Genomic DNA, 23,348 nt, shown 5'->3' on the forward strand with positions numbered 1-23,348 from the left:
TTTTCATAATTCAAACTGTGCCTACAGAGAAGGGGATATTGTAACTCTGTTATTTTAACAACCAACCCCACACTCATGTAAAAATTTGACAACACATTTTTCTAACTGGCAATGTAAGCAAATATATTTGAAAGTAAAAAGCGGCAAAGTTAGTGAATTGAAGATGAGATTTGCAGACAGAGGTAATAGACTTCATAAGGGAAATACAGCTGGAAATTCAGTAAATTATTAGTTTTTAAGTACTTTATCTGGCTTTGATATTAACTGACTTTGAAAAAATTATTGCATTCTTCAAGAACCGTTCAAAGTGTATATCATGTGATTACAACGTTTAAAGAGAGTTGGTGAAAGTAGCTTAATGTATTCTTATTATATTTGTAGATTTATGAATACTTACAGTCACTTCAAGCACAAAAATTTTCTCCTCTTTTGCAGTGCAAAATCCACAACAGATCTCTACTGCAAAATAGTTAAATACAAGTAGTTTAAGGAAAAAAAAAAATCAGGAAGAAAACTTTCATCTTCAGTGTTAAGAGAATTTCCTAAGGAAGTGTTTCTGTTAATTATTTCTTGCAGCAGGTATTGGCTGCCAAGGTAATGCATTACTACACGATTTGGAAAAAACTACAGTTCTAATTAGATGAGCAAATAAGTGCTCATTTCAATTTATTAATATAGCTGCAGGCCTTGTTGCAATTTATCTCTCATTTCTGAGACCAGTGCATCGCAGGCTGGAAATCATTGTGGTGAAGTAACTGGCTTTAATAAAGGATACAGGCAGTGAATTATTCATGCAGAGGGGGGCAAGCCTTGATGCTTTCCTCTCACTCCTTTAATTAACTGTGAGATGCTGATGGGCCCTATAGTATGCCTAAGCTTTCTAAGTTTATCTGCCTTTAAAAGTGAGTTCTCTTGTAGCTGCAAAAACGTTGAGTTTATGAACAGCTTAATCCAGCAAATCCTGACAAAGTAATTGCTCTACAGCTCTTTATATTTTTGCTTCACTTTTGTGTCAGTACCATCACAATGACACAAGCCTTCAATTTCAGCCCCTAAATAAGCTCAGCTGTGCCCTGCAAAAGTTATACAGCTTATAAATTCTACAAAAGATTGCCTTATAGCTTTGCTACTCAAAGCTCTTTCTCTCCTGAAAATGATGGATAGGAAATTCATTGATGAATGTGCTGTTCCCAAGGCATGTCCTCAGAACCCCCAGGAGCATAGGGTAACTGTGCAGTATTTGGGCTTTTTTATGGCAAGGGTTGCACCAGGGTAGTGCGCTACCAATGGCAGTGGTGAGGAGAAAATTCCTACCCTCACTGAGGCCCAGCTGATGAGTCCAAGCAAGGTTTTTCAAACTCCTGGGAACTTTTGATTGTAGTTTTGATTGTGCTTCATTCAACAGAACTGTTTCTGTGAAATAGTGTATATATGCATTTGTTGGATCTGGCTTCAAACCAGGAAAAATTTGAAAGAGTATAGTTCAGGCAAACTTTACTGAGATGTAAAACCATAAAATTAAATAATCATTGAATACCAGGTTGGAGAGGGGCATCAAAGACCATATGCTTCAACCTTACTTTGCAAAAGCATGCTCTAGACAAGAAAACTGTCCTGCTGAATCTTTAAAAGTATCCAGCACTGGGGAATTCACCATTTCCTTGAGGACATAATTCTGATGCTGACTGTTCTCATTGTAAAAAGATACAACTAAGAATACATTCAAAGTAATTAATATTTTCCTTTCAGTTTATTGGACTATACTTTATTATTATCAGTTTGTAACTGCTTAAAGTAAATGACCTACAGAAGACATTTTTAAGCCTGTGTTTGGTGTAACATCAAACAAACATTGCAAACTCATACCAAATGTAAGCACTCTGATTTTTTGTATGGGGATATTTATGTTATTTATGTGGGTTTACCAATGTTCTTCAAAGACATCCTGCTGGGGATCAATGATTATAGTCTCTTAATGAAAAAACAATAGTAAAAAAATAAAATGTATTAAAAAATGTTTCTTCCTTATAGCATATATAGAGTACAGCAGGAGAAATGCACTTCTGAGACATTTTCTGATCAGAAATAATCCAACGGTTTTGCTGCAGTCACATTAGCAACCTGATTAGATAATTGATTGTCCTTTATCTGACACATCTACATTGCTATTAGTAGTTACTAAGCAAGTAAAATATGTAGTGCACATGAACACTTATTGAGCAATTTTTGTATTGCAATTGGAGTCTTCCTTTGACTTCCTTCATTTCTGAGATAAAGAAAGAATCTGAGGGACAACTTACCCTACCATTTCTTTGTAGGAATTGAATCCCTCTTTCTATAAATCAAGTACCATGTTAAAAGCTCAGTGAAGTATACAATGATGTACGTGAATTAGCATCGCAACTTTTGTCAATAAAAATCAAAGTGGCTTTATGAAGGTATTGATGTTTTCAGCTCTTGCGAAGGTTGAATACATTTAAGCATTTACCCCTGGAGGGACTGTTGATCCAAATGTATCTATTCACTTTGAAACCAGATCATGGCCATGATGGCAAACAAACTTACATATAACACACTAAATGTGGAACTTACACTAACCATAGTAACTGTCAAATTCATAGCAATGCAACAGCTATTTTCAATGCAACAAGATAGGGTTGAAAATAAACACCTGATTGCTGTATTTTAGTTCCCTTTTCCATTATTTGTGCAATTTCAGGTAAGGGTAGTGTAGAATGAGTAGAATGCAACTATAATAACATTTTCGCATACTCCATCTGAAGAGGGATGATTGTGATAACAGATATGTTATTTCCTCATTTTCCTTAGTACGTAAAGCCTGCTTTAAAATAGAAATTGGTTTTTGACTATTTTAGGGAGGTTTTGGTTGCTTTTTTTTTGGTGTGGTTGAGTTTTTTGAAATGCAAATGTTACTCAACATGTGCCAGATCCACTCCTGACGGCATCTGTGTAAACCTAATGAAATTCCAGCAAAGCTTTCCCTGAGCAACAGCATTGGTTTCAACAGAATGACTTGACATTGATGTTGATGTGCCAGGTCTAGCTGGCTCTGTGTGCCGGACATTGTTAGCATGAAAGCCGTGCCTGGTGTAAGTGCTGTTTATTTCTACAGAAATAACAACTGTGTGAAAAATAATGCCTTATTTCTGTTTCAATAATATAACGAAAATGGCCAGTATACAGGATTAGCTGCAGGACAGAAAACCTCATGTGTACAGTCATAAGACGAGCAGGAAATACTGCAAAATTACCTCAAATACATGGTTCAAATACATGCTGTACGCCTTAACCTGACAATTTAAAACCTTTTTCTCTCTCTGCACTGCTCTGAAGAAGTTGACTGTACCCATGGGGTTAAAAGGTAACGTATTTCCTGCATTTCAGCATACAAAAGGGTAAACCTCCTTTGAAACCCTTTGCCTTTTTCTCCAAGTAAATAAAAACTTATAAATATCTCTTCAAACCCATCATGTTTAATAAATGTCATCTTGCCTGAGGGTGCTTGCAAGAGACAAACGTCTATTAGAGGAATCTCGCAAAACTATAAAACACAATCCCTGTGTAGTTGGAAGTAACAGATCTTTTAAAGCACGTATAAAAAAAAAAAAAAGAATTGTAAATTAAAATGTCCTCCACAATGGTTTTTTTTGTAGGTCTCTCCTTTTCTAAAGAATAGTGCGGCATTCAAGTGTGGGAATGTTTCTCTTAAACATGTGTAAATCACACATTTCGCCTCTCAGGCTGCGGCAGAACCATAGCGGCGGTGGGGGCGGGGAGCGCCAAACACTGGTCAAGCAGTGTGTTAATGAAACATTTACACAAGCGGTTTATGTGGTAGTAATGAAAAAGGCCCCTTTCATCCCATCCTTTCATTACTTAGCACAATCTTTAAGAGGATTAGTTAAAAAAAAAAAAAAGGCGGGGGAGGAGGGGGGAGAATGTGCTTATCAGTTGATTCTCAGGGTCGGTGGTGCTGAGTTCTTAATAGATTGCCCCTGGATTTGGGATTACTGCAGCGCAAGCTCTTTCAGGCGTCGCTACAGAACAGAAAGCAGTTTGTTTTTCCAGCATTCTCACCCTCGGATGAAGAGAGCTATTGACTTTGTGATGAAATGACACGGGACTCTAAGTTGCTGCGGACTGATCCCTTCTGTTGCTCCATCTTTCCCTTAAAGAATAAACTACACATTCATAATGATTTCTTTACGGTGGATGATGCAGATTGCATTGAGACGTGCACTAATTCCTCAGCTAATATGATTAAAAGCTGCTGACACTGTGAGTTTAGGCACAGCGAGCAGCAGACTCACGAAATCCCTGAGCTGGGATTCACCTCTACAGGCAATTTACCCTGGAGCGAACTGGCTACAGTGCCTTGTGCAAATCTGGGCATTTTAGTTCTGTTCGGATCAGGAATGATTTTGTACTGGAGCAGATTATGCTGGGTGATGTGTCTGCACACGTCTCCCTCTTCCTGAATCCCTGCTTTGTGCACAGCAGTGCTGTGCCATGTGGCTCCGAGCCTCAGCCGCTGCTCTCCGCACATCCTCGGCCTCCTGCATCACAGCACTGGGGCATCATTTGGGGGCCCTCACAAAAGTCTCACCTGCCCTGCAAATAGACCTGTGAAGACGTTTACAATTCAAATTAGGGACAAGGAAAAGCGTCCTTGGCCCATATATCGTGGTTTAGCCGGGCGAGGCAGCGCCTGGGAACAAGCTGTCCGGGCAGGGCGGCTCGGGCAGCGCCCGGCGGGAGAGCGCTCCTCACGCACAGCTCCTCACACACAGCTCCTCACGCACAGAGCTCCTCATGCACCACAGCTCCTCACACACAGCTCCTCACGCACAGAGCTCCTCACGCACAGCTCCTCACGCACAGAGCTCCTCACGCACAGCTCCTCACGCACCACAGCTCCACACGCACAGAGCTCCTCACGCACAGCTCCTCATGCACCACAGCTCCTCACGCACCACAGCTCCTCACGCACAGCTCCTCACGCACAGCTCCTCACGCACAGAGCTCCTCACGCACAGCTCCTCACGCACCGAGCTCCTCACGCACCACAGCTCCTCACACACCACAGCTCCTCACGCACAGAGCTCCTCACACACCACAGCTCCTCACACACCACAGCTCCTCACACACAGCTCCTCACACACTGCCCCGGTGGCGGGAGCAGCCCTGGCCGGCCTGACGGGGGCTACTGCTTGCCTAGTCCTGTGTCTGATCAGCTGGCAGATGATAAATACACGCAAGTATTTGGTGGTCTTGGTTACCTGGTGCTGTCTACTGATGTCTTCTTCCCAGCATTATCACCTGGTTACAAATCTCCGCTTTCCTGCCGGCTCAAGGAAATAAACTAATGAGAGCGAAATGGGCAAAACCAGCTTGCTGACTCTTCATGAAATCAATTTCTATTCTTACTATAACTGTGAACTGTCATGAACAGATTTTATTTTCCATCAGGGAAACAGTGACAGAAGAAGATAATCAGATATTCATCTTCAGTTTTTTGATATTTCTCACTTGGTACCTTTAAATATGGGAAACGAATACTGGATGACAAGAGAAATAAAGATTTCTATTTATATTACCATTTTTGATTGGAAATGGACTGAAGTAGAAAAAAGAATGAGAATCTTTAAACATGCTTTCCTACTGTCAGTTAGGAAATCAAACATTTTATTTTCTCTCTAACTCTTAATGATATTGTATGAGAACAATTTTCAACAACAATGAAACAAATTGCAATTAATGATCTAGTTAAAAAACATGATTAAATAAATGTCTCATTGAACTTAAAAAATCACAATGGACTCCCTGCATCTGGAACCAACAAATGAGATAGATCTGCTTCATAATTCATTAATTATCTGCCATTGTTGATAGTTTTGGAATTGGTTTGGACATTTTAGCTGAAGAAGACCTCAAGTATTTCAGTATTAAAAGGTACTCTCTTGCCTTTAAATCCTCAGTAATTTCAGAGATTCTAGGCTTTTTGTTATTGACAGAGAGGTAAAAATGTTAGTTGATTTTGTGAGGAAAATGGAGACAGTAAAAAAGTAAATGCTTTTTACATATTAAAAAGCATTTCCAGCTGACATTTTTTTCTGTTCTGTTTCTGATTTTGACATGAAGATCCCTCCGTATTTGAGTTTAAAATCTGAATGGAATTTCTAACTAAGAGCATGCATCTCACAATTGATAAGTATTTGAGGTGAATATTTTGCAGCATTGAGGATTTTCTTTTTATTCCACTCAAAATCTATACTTAGGAGAATATTATGGCACTATGGTTAAGTATTCAACGGTCAGAATCTTACCTCTGTGCCATGAACATTTTAAATTATACTAGTCCTTAAGTACAGAATTAGTCTTCAGAATTATTGAGCAGTTTTCCTTCAGTTTGTGTACAACATATGCTAAATCCTCCTCCCCTCCTCCCTAGTATTTTACAGTCCATTTATTTTAATATGATGACAATTCTGTGTATTTTATTAAATTGAATTCTGGACTACAAGGTCTATCATCCAATGGTATTTTAAGAAGTGTATAAAAGTTTCTAAGACATACACCACAGCTATTGCCACATACACTCCACAGATGTGGATCAAGACATAACCACAATGCCAAAGTATTTGGAAAATTCCACAGACTATTCATGCAGGTATGTTTCTGTATATGTGCATGATCCACACAAAGGTGTGCACATGTGCACACATACATTCCAGTAACATTTTTAGAACATAGCAAAACCAAAACCTGAGTTTTACTGGAAATCACACTGTCAGCAGTGCTTGAGTCAAAATTAATATTTGCAGTTATTCCGTTCAATCTAATTTAAATAGCATTTTAATTAGATAAAAGTTCTATTAAAAACTTATTTAAAAATAGAAATAAAGGGTTATAGAGGTGTAGATTGCCACCAGATGAGCAATCTAATGTCATGGTGTTGTGGAAGTGAGCAGCCTCATCCTCATTCTTCCTTTTGCTCTCCATGTGCATGAGTAAGTTCAGCTCACTAAATCTGTTGAAAACTGACTTGGTGGGGGTAAAAGAGTATATAATTAACTAAATTGGCTTGTTGGAATGTCCTGGAGTGGGGGTGTTTGGATTACACAGCCAGATGCAGAAAAGTGAAAGGAAATGACAGAAGAGTGTGAGGATGAGATCTACTCATTGCATTGGTAGTGAGATGTTAGAACAACACGGCTGCCTCAGAGAAAAAAATGGATGTCTTAAATGCATGTGTTGTCAAAAAGCTTTTTTTTTATATATGAAGCCTTTCTGTTAAAGATAATCTGCAAGCTTGATTAGTTTTTACTTATTCAAACATTTCATTCAGCATTTCCAACACAGAACTTCCAAGTATGATTTTGTTTAGTAGTACTTTCAACATGGCATCCCAAAACACCATGCACCACCCTTTATAACAGTAGTCTTGCAAAAATGTACACTTCTGATTTGTTTTACATGCTGTCAGGTTTTGAAGTTGTCCTGTCTCAATCCCCGGTGGGTTTCAAACCTAATTGAATGAAGCCTTGTGCATCCTGCTCTGGACACAGAGCTGACCCTGCTGTGAACATCACACTGGGCCAGAGACCTCCTGAGGTCCCTCACAATTATCCTATAATCCTAAATTGTCTCACATAGTTTAAACCTAAACAAGTGCACAAGACCTTTTTTAAGTGTGGGACATATAACTTGGAAACCATGGCAAAATATCCTAAAAAAGGAAGTGGTGAGCACATATTCCATCACCATAAGTATGTATTAAAGGACAATAATAACACTGGAAATGTTATTGTTTGAAACAAAAAGAAATTCAGAAATGGTCAAAATAAACACAATCTTAAAAGACAAAACCTGTGCCAGGTCAGAAAGTAATAAATATGATTGCTAGGAATTCCTGGTTTTATGTCATAAACTGGCCCCATTTCTGCACACAAGGGCAGAAAGGATCATTGAGAAATTCTTGACACATCACAGAAAAAAGAAGACTGCTCCTTCAAATGGAGACCATATGAAAGAAAGAAATAGCAGAGAGTTTGTTTTATATGGCTGGATCTACGCCCAAAGAAAGATACAAATAATGTAAGAAGCTGAAGTTTTCAATTTAAAGTCTAATTGTTCAATTTAGAAAGCAACTGAAGAAATTATAGGCAAAAGATTTTGAAAAGATATGCCAATCAGTCACTGTCTCAAGGAGAGCTTAAATTAATAGAGAAACTTGGATTTTGTTTCAATTTTCTAAAGAAGTCAAAGTCCAAAAGAATGGCAAAGAAAACTCAAGCCTCTCTGTGTTCCTCTCATATGTCTGCAGAAATCTCTCCCTCAAGTTTCACTGAGGATTCATATAATAAATCCCCTGGTTCCTCCCATTCTTTTACAGATCAGGAAATTATAGAGCAGTACCATTTAGCTCAGGAAAAATAAATGGCAAAATAAATATCCCAGTGTCATCACAACACAAAAAAGAGCACATTAACCTGGGAGCAGGACTGCTGACACCTAGACTGGATTCATCTGACTGGGTCTTCTGGCCAAGATACAGACATAAACTTCAATATGTTCTACAGATGCCTTTCAAGGGAGCAAGTCCAATGCACATCCTATTTCTAATCCTGTCTCATCCATCTACCCTAAACTTGAGCAGCAGGAAGTATAACATGGTCAAACCCTTTATTGTGTGATGGAACTGCACAGCATACCTCTTCCTGGTATTCCCTCCATGCAAAGGTGCAAGCAAGGCCAGACAAGTATCTGCCTTAAACACAAATATATGTCACTGTGCATAAAAATTATGTTCTGGAGCCCTTATACAAACACAGCTTCAGAAAATAAAAGGCTGTGATGTTCTCTTATGAATTGCAATTAATATTTTATTCCTATTTACTATTATTAGAATTAATATTTTATTATTTTATTTATCCAAGTAATTCCCAGTCTTGGATCCAGCTCACCCTTAACATGACAGATGACTCCCTTTTGTACTAAGAGTTGGCGCAGAAAAGCAGCTGAATAAAAAACTCCAGTTACACCATTTGTTGGCATATCATTTGTCTTGATCACTTTGGAAGCATAAGTAAAAAAGTTAATTCACCGTGACATTAGAAAACTGTGACTAGGTTAAAAAAAAAGTAAAGGTGCAGTGACCCTGTTGCATGTGAAGAATTTTTTCATCATGCTTTCTTTTTTTTATTTTCCTTTCCCCCCCCTTTTCTTATTTTTTCTATCTTTTATCACTAAGTAAGTTCTGCTCACACATCTCTACTCTACTTTATTTTCCATTCCTAAAACTATTTTAGAATAAAGCTTTTGTTTTGTGGACATTCCCATCCTGAAGTAGCCTCCCTGTTTCCTTTCATTCCTAGAGCACAATTCTTCACCAGCAATAGAGGACGATAGCTTTGTTACGTTTAGTAATAACAGGGAATAAACACACGATGATTTGTACTGACATGAGGAAGATTGTTAAACTCTTTGTGGCTTAATTTCCTTGCTGTTGAAATAATTTTATGGGATCATGCTGAGAATATAGTGGTTAACATCTGCATGATGCTTTCAGAATTTTGGATGGTCAGAACTACAGATATATTTTAATGCATATGTGATATACATACATTGGTGTATATGTGGGTATGTTTATGTGTGTCTATATTATGCATGAATGCATAGATATACATGCAAGTACATAAACATCACAGTGAAATTGTCATTTAATTGATGACACTTTCCTTTGTCTCAAAAGCTGCTTCCAATTTATTTTCCTTGCATAGTGTGAATAAGCATTTTTCCTCTCTGAAAATCACCCTTAATTCCTTTTCATCTCTCTTCAACCCCTGCATACCCTCAGGAGCTACAGTAGAATGTTTTGCTTTGTCATGTGTTTTAGCTTATGAATTAAGAGATAAATTCCGTCTGCTCTCCCAAGCTGCTCTGTTCCAGCGCTTGTTGAAGCTATGTTTTCCCTGCTTGGCCTTGTTAAGATGGCCTTTTTGAACCAGAACAACAACAGTTTTACAGCCTTTGAAATCTTCCACGTGGCATAGGCTTCTTTCACAAGAAAGCCATATAAAGCCATCACAAGAAAGATGGTATAGCCATCTTTCATAATGGTGCTCTTAGTACAGCAGCATCTCAAGCAATTTCAACTCATAATGTCTTTAGAAAAACAAATGCACTAAGAACACAAAAATAAAATAGTCTGAAAAATTAAAAAAATAAATTCTGGAGTTTGAACTATTCACACACTTAGACATGACTAGCTTGTTTCCAGTAAATATTTTTGGGATGGTAGTTAATGTAGTATAAAAATGAGCTGGTAATGACAAGAAAAGATTCCTCTTCTAGAGGAACAGATGTATTTTTAACACCTGGTAGTAACAAAGAAGGGCTTACAAGATCCTAATCCTTTCGACAAAAAGGTGCAAGACAGAATTCATGTTGGCTAAGAAGATACAAAAGTAATTCCGGAATACCAATGGAGGAGCCACAAGTACTACAAGAAAGGAGGTAGAGCAGGATGTCATGGTCAAATGCTGTAGTGAACAGCTTTTAGACACTGAAATTAATTTCAGAACTAAGCATAGAAAAGTATGGGTCTTTGTATTAATTTGATTCATTATGACAATACAGTCACATCAGAGTCACCAAGTATAAAGAAATTCCCAAGTACGTGTTATATTTTATACCATCCAGCAAACAGAGAGTAATAGAAAGAAGATGCAAATAGACAAGTGATACCACCCCCACATACTTACTGGTTTTCCAGAAAGTGAAAATATTAAGAAGCATAAAAGAAGAACATAGAAATTTGTCTCCCACAGAACAAGTTGCTGTTCAAAGACAAATGACAAGACATAAAATAGCATCCATAAAAGCAAGGAATTGTCTAACTCTACGGGAATTCACCAGCATCATGCAGCTGATAAGTGAATTTCTGTTTGTTGATAATCTAGGATAATTTTTTACAAAACATCAAACAATTCATAGGTGTATGATGATCTCTACGGGTGTTTTCATCCACTGACAAACATGTGGAGAAATTTCTTGAAAGGCATTAGAAAAGAATGTGCTAATTTACACCTGTCTCTCTTCAGTAGTACTCTGTTCTTTGGTCTTTGAAAACTAACATAGAATCCTGAGCAGTCAATGGAAAGGCTCTAAATTTCAGGTGTTTAGAACATATCCTGAAGAAAGTTTTCTAGCATGACTAAGTTACCTTCATTTAGATCAAAAGCAAGAGCAGGATGAATGCTATGTGAAATTCTATGAATTGATATGAAGTTATGTTTCTGTGATCACCCGCAAAGACAATGTGATGCTGAAATCTGCTTTGTCTCTTGCAGTTCTTTACACTGTGTTAGAAGTAACAGTTAAATTAAAGCAACAGTTGAAAAGTCAGCACTGCATTATAAATTTCTCCATTGCTTGTCACTAGCTAAAGAAACAAAGCAAATCTGAGATATGGCATTTATTGGTATGAAGGGAAGTGGTGTGGCATCAAGCTGACTATTGTAGGAACAAGCAAGAGCAATTTACTGTAGAGGAATATTTCTTCATCCAAAACTAATGGGCAAGTATATTGATTTTTTTTTTTTTTTAATTCAGAGGTAGAATAGATTAGAAAAAGCGTAACAGGTACATTGACAAGCACATCACTGAAGTTCTATCTATTTCAGTTTTGGTACATACAACTTTCCAAGATCAAGTCTAATATCCTGATCAGGATCTTGTTCTTTGACACTTCCTTAAATTGCCATCTATCCTACAGCTTATGACACCATTGTGGGTGTTAAAGAAGACACCCACAGTGTCTTAGTAATATAGTGTAAACACTTGAAGCCTATGCAAAAAAGAGAAAATAACAAACATAAGGCAATAGCACTGTGTATATGAAGAAGTTTTAGCAGCTTGGTAAACCTGCTGGTTTTCCTTTTTCACACAAAAAAAATCACAGATGTTTTTTGCTTAGGAAATTGCTCTCCTTTACACACATTATTTTGCCTTTCACTCTTTTAATGATGTACTACAATACCTGTCAATGTTCTGTCTTTTCATAGTGAACTTCTGCAAGAGCCAATTCTATTTTAAAGGCAGAACTATGGGATAGAGGGCCCAGTTTCTGTAAGGTCTTGATTTTTCTGCTGGGGGTCACTGAGCCACACAAGAGCAGGTAATGTGCACATGAACACTTCTACAGTTCGTTCTGTGAAATCAGGTCAGTTTCTGCGTTGCCATGACATTTGAGACATCCTGGCTGGCAAGATTTCCAAAACTGTTATTGAATATTCTAAACTGCACAGAGATTTCTGGGGTTGTCTCTGAGTAACAGAGCAGAAAATTAAACAGAAGAGGCCACCCTGAGTTTTTACAATTGAACTATACAAGGGGTAGAGAAGATGGGCAGAAATAAATGAAGTTCTGTTTAAAGAGCATCTGTGGTATCTTAAAATCCTACAATTTAACAAAAATGATTCATTAGACTAAATATGAAACCTCATCATATGCAGACTTCTACTTCATCATCTTAATATATATGTGATGTCAGAGCAGTATATAATATTATTATATTATAATAATAATAATATAATCTGATCCAAAACTGATTCCACAACTCATTTGAAGCTTTGTGTCAATACTTAACAGGATTACATCTCTGAGGATGTTATCATTGCAGGGAGCTCATAAAACCCCATTGACTTCATGACTTGTGGTAAAAAAAAACCAAAACAAAACACTTTAAAGGACACAAATTATTCTCCAGGAGTGAATTTCATGTTTCCACGCAAGAAACTATTTCAAAGTCTCCACATCTCTCAAGTTCCAATTAGATCCTCCAAAAAAGGCAAAAGAAGTGCTAAACAGTGTCACAAAAGTGGTACAATCACTAAACAGAGGATTTGATCCCCTGCGAGCATTAGGCCTGGAGAGTGAGGAAGGGAATCCAAATGTTTTTCTCACAGAAATTTGTATCCTCAGGCTCACTCCAATGAACTTACAAGGACATGCAGCTGTGTGTACTCATGCCTACAAATAAACTAAAACATCACATAGCTATCATTGCTAGTTTGAATTGAAAACAGAAGCATAGAAAACAAAAACAAAACCAAAAACAAACAAGCAAAAAAGAAATTGCCCTATTTAGAAATTAACATCGTTGTGACATAATAAAATAAATGTAAAAAACTGTCAGATCCTTCCTCTTCCACTTGTCCAACACTTGCCTTTGGGAACTACTAATTTAAATTATTACCCATGAGAAGAAAGGAATGATACATGAGAACTTCAAAAACATTATCTGAATCAATTTATGAGACATTATGATTTTCCTCTAATCTAATATAATCAGAAGTGTGATTTTTTTTCTTTTGATGAAGAATGTTATAAGGGAAATAACCCAAAAATCTCAATGCTGAGAAATCACCAGTGAAGAACAAGTCACTCCATATGACATTTCATTTCTTAGCATCTTGAGAGATTAATGTTCTCTTCTGCAGCTCATGCATTGCTATTCCTAGCTATCTAGAAATGAAAAATTGTATACTCAACTCATTCTTTACTGCACAAATGTTATACAAAGAGAATGGGAATTTACATTTAGGGGTTTTTTTCCTTGTTAAAATATTAGACTTGATAACATTAAGGTAAGAAATACTTTAGTGCCTTTGCATTTTCATATTCAGGTTCACTGAAACAGTTTAATATATTCTAATTACAATGTGGAAAATGAGAGATTTAAATTATATTAAATTATGTGGAGGCTAAAATGATTTGAAAAGTCTTGTCATATCTACATTACGCAGAAAATCTAATGATACATCCTCCCATACCCAGAATCAGTAAAGACAGAAACTGCCCAACTTATCAGCAGCTGACAACTAAGGAAGAACATAATATTGTCAGTACCTTTTTGTGGTGACCGAACATCACTGACAAAGGCTATTACAAGGACATTTCACTGCAAAGAGAGCTATTCAAACACATGCAGTAGACTATTGTGCTAGTAGTATATATGACACATGCAAACTTTGGTGAGGAATGGTTTATTGGGTGAATAGTACAGTTCACTTCTGTCTCCCCTTGAAATGGACAACTTTGTCCTGTCAGCAAAATGACTGAAATTTGAGCTTGACAAAATAAGCTGTTACAGAGATGAGATTGCCATTGATTAATTTGTTACTGGAATCAACAACATAAAGCTGAATTTACTTGATCTGAGTGTTGGGGTCAGGAAGATAAAGTAGTTTCATATTCAATAGTGTCAAGAAAGATATCTGAGTTCTCATAGATACCACTCTGCAGTATTTTTTTTCCTTCTAAATAGCTTTTATTCCATACAAGAAATTCCTGGCACAACTTTTTAGGAAAGCAAACACTTCCACTGATGTTTCAAGACAAAGAAACCCCTAAGTTTTGCATGTTATTATTTAGCTTTCATAAACTATTCAGATGTTATACTGAAGACTGGTCAGACCAAACAAGGAATTAGTTTTAATTAATTTGTAAAAATTTCATTGAATTGCTCTCAGTGTCTACTACAGAAAGTTAGCTGGTCAGCACCAAAAATCTATTCCTCTGGTGCAGGAATTTGTACCTTTGCAACAATGAAGATGACAGCTGGTGCTTCCTCGACTGTAGCTCCCATCTCACAAGTTGAACCTGGCCAGTTCACTAATGAAGTACCAGATGTGTGTGTTGACCTCAGGCTTTCTGCCTTAGCAGCTGTTTTAAATCTGAGTCTGTAAAATTACAAGTGTGAGTACCTTCTCTCTTATGCACTTTGATGGCAAAAGTATTGGGATTATAGTCATGCGTATACATACATATATATCTATCTTTGTATTTCTGATTGAAAACACTTAAAAATTTCATTTGATATGAATCCTTTTCTACAATGTCATGAGTTTGGCCGCTACTCATCTGTTGTTAACTTGTTAACACTGTTTAATTCCCAGTTATAATGCTTCTTTTGACATGATAAAAAGTGGTTGTTAAGTTCAGATATTCAAGAAACTGATGCCTATATTTATTAGCTTTATATTTCATACAGATTTTTCAAATTCAGAACTCACAACTTCTGTTAGCTGCTGTGCACAAAACAGCATGATATTGTTGTAATAAACATATCAAACTTTCTGACTAGTTGAGTTAAACTGTTGGAGGACCATGCCTAAAAGAGAGGCTTCCTGTGCATTTGTGTAATAAATCTCTAAGAATTTTGTGATATTTTCATCATGTGTCATAACAAGAAAGAGAAACAAGGCCATTCTACAAATTAAGAGCACTTTCTGACTTCACAGGTATAATTTGTACTATAGGCGGATCACAAAGAAATAGAAAGAAATTAAGAAGGAGAAAAGAGGCAGAAGGCATATAATAGAATAAATAGGAAAAATAGGGACATGTTATTTCCCTTGGCTTTTTATTGTTAAGGAACAATTATCTTTTGGAATACTATTTTCCAGTTTCCTTTGGGAAAATGGTGAATCTCCCAGGAACTTCAATGGCACTTCCTGACAAGATTCCCCATGATTTTACTAAACATCTTGCCCCTGTGGTATGCAATTATATTGCTCTTTTCTCTTCATGCTGACCTCCAAGTTCATCTGTCTCTGACATGAGCAGCAGGAGAGAACAAGCAGCTCAGCACCGTGTGAAAAGAAAATCGTGAAGCTGGAAGTTGCATGTAAAGTCATTTTCAGGGCAAATGGAAACATTGGAGAGTGGCTCAGCCTACAACCTAGGAGAAAAACACTACACAGATATGGAGTGCTGCCAGTCATGCTGCTTATTCACCAGTCTACTAATGTATGGATGGGGCAAAATGCTCTCACAAAGCATATTATTTTCTAATTCTTCTGTGAAATTATGCTTAAAGTAACTATTAGGGCTGAACAAAATAAAGGCAGGAGGCAAGGGCTATGTATTAGGCTGAAGAATATAAGGTTTATCAAAGACAAGTTGCTCAGTGATTCTTCAGCTTTTACAACTGAAGAATGATGATAGGGAGGAACAGTTTATTTGCATTGGCTCAAAAGTATATGCCAGAGGCCTCATTCTGTCAGAGACATGCACTTGTTAAGTGTTCTGTGTGATTAGGTGATTAACCCTTATATAATATAACTCCAGAAAGTACACTTCTATGCAGCACCCCCTCCCCAAGATAAATTACACCCACACTATGTTAATGTTCCTCTGTGGAGGGGGAGCAGGAAACATGGACCATTACTAAGGCTCACAGCAGAAGGAATGATGCATTTGATATGCGTAACATCAGGTGCACAGAAAGGGCACATCTCTGTAATACTGCCTCAAGGGTGAAAATTGGATAACCAGTGTCATCATTAATCTTGCAGCACTGTCTAAAATGGTACAGTCATTTAGTCCAACAAAGCCCTTCTCAACAGCCAGGATACATATTTGATTTTGATCCAGTGACAAATGTCTTTTGATGGCTTTCTGGCAGGCCAGTAACTTGCTGGATTAAATATCTGGGAGAAAGCTGAACACATGAGTCACTACAAAGGGATCTGAGTTCCAGATCCTTTTTGATAAGAGCAGTAAATTTGTCACAACACATCTGCAGAGAACTGTCTTTGCAGTCTACTATACAGCACCAATATTTATACTCCTGTAATTCTGCTAATAAATGAAGAATATGCAATCACTGTAGTTTCTTCCATGTAATTCAATCAGTGTTTAAAAATTAATTTTACACTAAGTTTTCAATTCAGTGCTCTATTTGTGTACCATTGAGAAACAGACATTAGGTGGGCACTGATATCTCTACAGCTCCTGAATAATGAAAACAATATGAAGGAAAGCATAACCTTTCTTCACTATATCACCCTTTGAACATTAGGAATATGTTCACAGGAATTAATTATGTTTTGCACGTGCCAATGCAAATGTTCTAGCCTTTAATCTTTCAAAAATATTTAGAGAAGGCTTTTATCTCTCCATGTAGAATTTATTTTTGTAATTCATTGCCACAGACCCAGCACAACCATACATTAAACCTCTGTTTGCTCTTGTTGAAACACATACTTCTTTAAGAAAAAACCAAACCAAACCGTAAAAAAACCCCACAAAACTGCCAACAAGAACCAGTGAAAAAAGAGATATAAAATGGGATTAAAACAGGAGTTTGCAAATATTTCAGACATTTTAGTAAAATCTCATGTTCTGTTAACTACAGGTCTGTGGAAGAAACAGCTCAGAATATGGCAAAACACTGCATGCATTTTATTTGCCTATTTACTCAACAGTTTGCATAGGAATAAGTACTTATGATGGTAACCCTTGTGTGACACGGAGACGGAGAGAACTTTTCTGGGGACACAGATGCTACACATAAGGTATGTGGCTTGTGGGTTTGCACACTGCCCTATTCATAAATAGTGAAAACTACACCATCTTACCCTCAGTCAGGTATGTCTTGAAAACCATACTTCTGGAAAAGAACATTATTTATGTTACATATGAATAGTTACAGTTTGTGTGTTTAAGATGTGAATGCCTCTTTTTGGTTGTGCATCCACTGGAACACATAACATATCCTTACCTCCTTCAGTATTCTGCAAGATTAATATTGAACTTAATGGCTACCAGTGTGGGTTAGCCTTGTGAACATCACAAGTGGAACTTTTTTATTCATTTCCATAATGAATAGAGAATGTTTAAGTCCACTGCACATGCAGACAGCCTCATGAATCCACAAAAGTTCATAAATGGAGTGGTATAACTGGAAACAGATGATTAGGTGCTTGTGCACCTAATCTTAGCAGAGAGCTATTTTTTTTAAAGTGGGTACCTTTTTGAATTAGGAGAAGAAAAAATCTGAGCTGAATATATGTTCCTTTTCACAGTTGTTCACCCACCTGGGTGGTTGTGTGAACAAACATGTGCAGAACACACCCATTAATACTTGGCTGAGCTTATGGTTCCCAAGCAAAGGATTACTCATAAGAGGAGATATTTTTTAATTCTGTATGTGCTCCCTCTTATCAGACAGCTGTGGATATTTTCTTGTCTCCATCAAACACCACTTACTTTTCCCACATAAATCCACATAGTCCTTCATCATATATTTGCCATCTGTGGAAAGCAGTTAACTCTCACTCTGTACGGAACCCAGTGACTATTCCTCCCTTGGACACTTTTCAAATGCTGGCATATATGGACTCCATCCCAAGCACTCTTAGAAGAGGGGGGTACTATTCCACATTATTTTGTTCAAGAAGGATGGAAAGTGCACACATCTACAGAGACAGTATGGATAAATATGACAGCAGAGTCCTTAGGTTAAGCATCAATGACTCAGGGGCTTGAAAAAAATTTGTTGTGAAGGACCCACTACTGCTCTCCACAGCCTTTCCGACAATAGATCTGATTCACTGGGGACCACATAATGCTACAAAACTCTAGAAACCAAACACTTTTCAAATCACAGACAGACATGATAGAACAAGGGTTTGTTGTGAATGTGCAGTGTGGTACACATGCGAATAATCAGCAAAGAGTTATTTAAAGTGTACATTCCTTGGTTTGTGACCATCTGTTTGTTCAGCACTGGAAGAGGCTTTAGTACTGTGAAAAGTGAGAGGATGCTTTGATCCATCAAAAGGGTGCTATTCATAGAAGCTTCCAAACACCATAACAAATAACAATGATATAACCCTGCAATGTTTCCTTTTACCTATATTAGATTCTTTTTCCACACAAATTTTTTTGTTGCAATTTGCTTAAACCAGAAAATTTACAGATCACAATATGGAGATACAGCATTTTCCTTCACCATCTCATTACTTAGAAGTGACTTATATTATTTTCAGCCTTTTTATGTTGCATTGGGAGATTTTAAATTCTCTCCTATGAAACAAACAACATTAGAAATAAATATTCCAGGAAGTTTCCTGGAAATGTATAGACAAAGAGGATACTCCCTTTAATTATTCTGAGGAATATCCTAGAAAGATAACTCCCTTCTAACCTAGGCAGGTATGAAAAGCCTCCAGTTGGAAACCAAAGCAATGAACACTGGAGACAGAGAGGGAGCAACCAGAGAGACATGATGAGTACAAGCTTGTCTTTCTGATTTGCTGGGTTGTTTGCTCAGTGGAACGGTTTGAATTATCACGTGAACTACCATAAATTGCCATGTTTCTAACATAAATGAAACCACTCAGAATGGGATGCCTACTGTCATTAGCCTAACCACCATTTTCTTCCAAACAAATTGTTTGGAATTTCTTCAAAACAAATTAACCCTTATTCCAATCAAAACAAGACACCTACATACTTTCAGAAATAAATCATGCTAAATTGTTATGTATATCCATTTGCACAAGAATGCAAAAAGCATTTCTATTATCAGTCTTACAGACATAAGAAAATTCGAGCCAGGATTCACTGAGCATATTTTAGGGAGGGTATGAATATAGGAGAAAAATGGGTGGGTAATGACTAATAGGAGAAGGAAGATGTGTGAAAGACTGCTAATGCTACAGTAGCGGCTGGCTTTGATAAATTGCCGCATAGAACAGGCAAGAGTAAGTACCAGATTTGAGTCTCCTGTTCCTCCAGGGGCTGTGCTTACAACCCCACCCCAGCTCTCACTGGAATCAAACCTCGAAGCCATTAACTCATCCAGCTGACTGACTGAAAAAAATCCTGCCCCAAAGAATACTTTAATTTTTCATAATGTCCATGAGATGCCTAAAACCCCCACAAACAGCCAAACCTTTATTCTAACTAACTCACATGGAAAGCTTTTATTTAAGTGGCTATGTGATGGATTCAGTGTACTGGAGCCTCAAGGGAAAAATATCAAGACTAAATATGGATTCATCAGTTTCTAAAAAGCAGCCACATTTCCAAGAAAATGTATATATCACTCTCTAGCAAAAATTACCCTTTTCCCATGTTTTTCATGTAGAAGCAATAGGTGGTTGATTTAACAGCTATAAGAATTAATATTAGTCATAAAAACGTAAACTAAATACCTCTTCTTTAAAATCTGCCCTTTAAATCTCATTAGTTCAATCTGACAGAGAGACCTGATTTAAAAATGATTTACACTGCACAGATTGTTTGTCCAGACTTAGAGTTCTTCTATGAAATGAAAAACGTGAATATGAATTTAATATTTCTCAAATGAATAGGCATGGGGCTTGGAATGTTCCTTTGACAGAGGTAACTGCATTTTGTTTCAGTGTTAATAAATTCACTTTGTAAGAATGTGGGGTTTTTTCTTAGAGCTATTCCTAGTTACTGCCCATCTGTCTCTGTGTAAAACTATCTCCTCTATCAGAAAAAAATAGCAACACAAGCAGCCAAAGAACAAATATATAGGATTAGTACATTACGAAGAATAAAGAGCAGCTTTCAGCTCTCTCTCCTGGATGATATTTATCACGTTTCTCTCTACCCAGCTCCTAACAACGCTGAAGAGATAAAGTAGGCTGGATGCATTTTTCCTGTATAGTGTGGTTTGCAACAAAAATAATAGTAAGAAGACTAGAAGATGATGCATAAATTCTTCTTCTTTCAGTTTTCATTTTTCATAGAAATAAAAAAATGCTCCTGCCTCCCCCCCTTCCCCCCCCTCCAAAAAAAGGTGGTCTTAGACTTTTCTGTCTGTTATGCTAATATATTCATAGAAAAAGCTGGTGCTAAGGGCGGTTCTCCAATTAAGACAAATGAGGCACATTGAATTTCTCCCTCAGGGCACAGCAGGGGTGCTGGCAAAATCTACTTTATTCTTTCTGTCAGGGCTGAACTGGAAACAAAAGCATGAAAATTCAACACATCCACTTACAGAATAATAAAGGCTGTTGTTTAAAGCGTGAAGAGTTTTGGCACCCTTCTGGGGCCTTATGCAAATCATTCTTCCTCTCAACTGCTACCAAACCATCGGTCTTGGAAATTAAAGATGTACTTGGTCGGTTAACAGCTGAAAAGAGAAGAGCAGCCTGAAAGTCAATTAGATTTGTATTAAGCAAATAAATCAGGTCTGACTGATATTGGCTAAACTAAAATGCATTATTATGGTCTGACAGTAATTCTAATTTGATTGACAAATGTATGTAGTATATTATTAAACTAAATGAAAGATGAGAATAATCCTATTATTTTTTTTTTGGAACAGCTTTCAAGCAAATAGCCTCCCCCGCCCCCAAAACACAATAAAGACCACCAACGTTGTATTGTTATCTACAGTATAGTTTAAAAAAACACTGAGAAGTGTATTTTTCGAGATATTAGAATAATGCAAACAGAATATGTCTTTAAAAAATGGCAATTTTGTACAGATACTTAGTGGGTCTTCCTACATACAGTAACGTATGAGGCTGAGGTAATTTTTTTTGTTCTTTGTGTCTCCTTTTTACAGATAGCCTTATCCTGCTGATGAGATTGCTGTACACTGTATGATAGTAAAAATGCTCTCCACTTTGCTTGGAGTGGTACTGTTATCAACCACAGGACCAGCTGTAAAAACAGCAGCATAATTTAAGCACACATTTAAACACAACAAAAGTGTTTAGCAGATACGAGGTTAATAAGAACAATGCAGCTGTTAATCAAATACTTTTTTTTTTACATTCTCCAAGCAAACAAGCCAAGTATACCAGCACAAGTAAAAGAACCTTCATAATTCCAACCAATGCTCAAATCTAGCCTTGTAGGATGGTATAAGAGAAAGTGTATGAACACAATTTAGGCAGACAGTCGTCTTTCAAGCGCATGAAAAGCAGGATTTGTGATGTAAATGTCTCTATAGGTGGCTCACTGCCTATGCTTGTACACTAACCCCCAGTCTCTATGTTCCTGCCAAGGGTTTCCTTTCAGAAGCAAGGCACATGCAAAGACACTTGTGCAGTTGTGGAAGCCTGACAGTCAGAGCTTTATCACCCTTGCTACTTCCTGAGTATAAATTATTAATGCTGTACATAGCTAGTTTTCCTTGTTAAAAGGAAAAGATGCCACACTGCACTAATGTGGTCAGAAGCCAGGATGTGGCTTTCAAAATCAGCACAAATCCCAGGCAGATCAGTGTTAACATTAGGACTCTGTAACCATTAAAATGGTGGCAGGCTGTTTTATGTAACTGGCAATCCAGCAATTGCACAGTTTTGGTCGGTGCTTTTTGGGCTTAGGCTTTATATATCTGAAGGATATCACAGGATTTTAATAAGGAAAACATGTCAAATACCTCTTTGCCTCAAGATTTACTGCATTCATGGTTTGTGGAATCCTGTTTTTTAGAGATAACATATGGAAAACACAAACCAATGTGAGTGAATAAACATGGTGGTTCAGAGGGAAGTGGAAAAGAATTTTGGAAATGCTTTATAAAGTCCAAATTCAAGGCTAGAGCTGGCAGAATATATCAATAAAGTATTCATAAACACATGCTGGAATAATGTATCTACATTGATGGCATTCAGAGATGTTTTTGTTTGTTTTCCATAAACATTTATAGAAGTGATTTTTTTTTTGTTTGTTTAATTTTCAGGAATGTTAATTAAAAGCAAAGAGCTGGGCAGTGGCCATGAGAATCACTGAAGTAAACTTTTTTTCTGAAGTGAACAGGAAACCTCTTCTTAAAAAAAGAAAAAATGGTTGGTAAAAAAAGAATTTATAAACGTTCTGTGTTTATGTCTCTGCTGGAAATCATGACACTGCACCCTTTCCAACTGATGTGTTTTATTCTGGGATATCATCAGTGTAGGAAAAAATGGTTTATGATTCTAAAGTGCTAAACAAATGTTTGATTTTTTTTCTTTCTACCTTCAAAAAGGCTTCTCATCCATTGGTCTCAGGATTTTAGAACCACAGGATCAGGATTTAATATTGGTAGGATGAGAGCTTTGGAGGTGTATCTTTGTCAGCTCTGGTCATCCAAAAGCTCTTCAAGGGGTCCAGTTCAGTGATAGTCTGCTTGAAATGCCACTGAACTACCACATGCCCCTGATCACCACAGTGCTTCCAGTTATTCCTAAGAGTGGTAATTTTTGAAAGGAAAAAAAAGAAAAGAAAAAAAAAGGAAAAAAGGAAACCATTAATGAGATACTTTCTCTGGGATCATGCAATAAAGCAAAACATTATGGTACTTAACAATGTCACTTCACTACATGTAGTTAGGATAAATTTATGCAGACAATGTACGTACCCACTGACATTCCAGAAAGGACTGTCTTCAAGCACTGTTACTGGTTTTTAGAAAGGCGATGTTGGCAATCAGCACTGAGCACGCAGAGCAGGGATGCTGAGCTCCAAGTGATGCTACAAGCTTTGGGTAAAATTGGTTCATTCCA

The sequence above is a fragment of the Passer montanus genome, unplaced genomic scaffold (assembly GCF_014805655.1).
Source record: "Passer montanus isolate IOZ18808 unplaced genomic scaffold, ASM1480565v1 scaffold83, whole genome shotgun sequence".
NCBI lineage: Eukaryota > Metazoa > Chordata > Aves > Passeriformes > Passeridae > Passer > Passer montanus.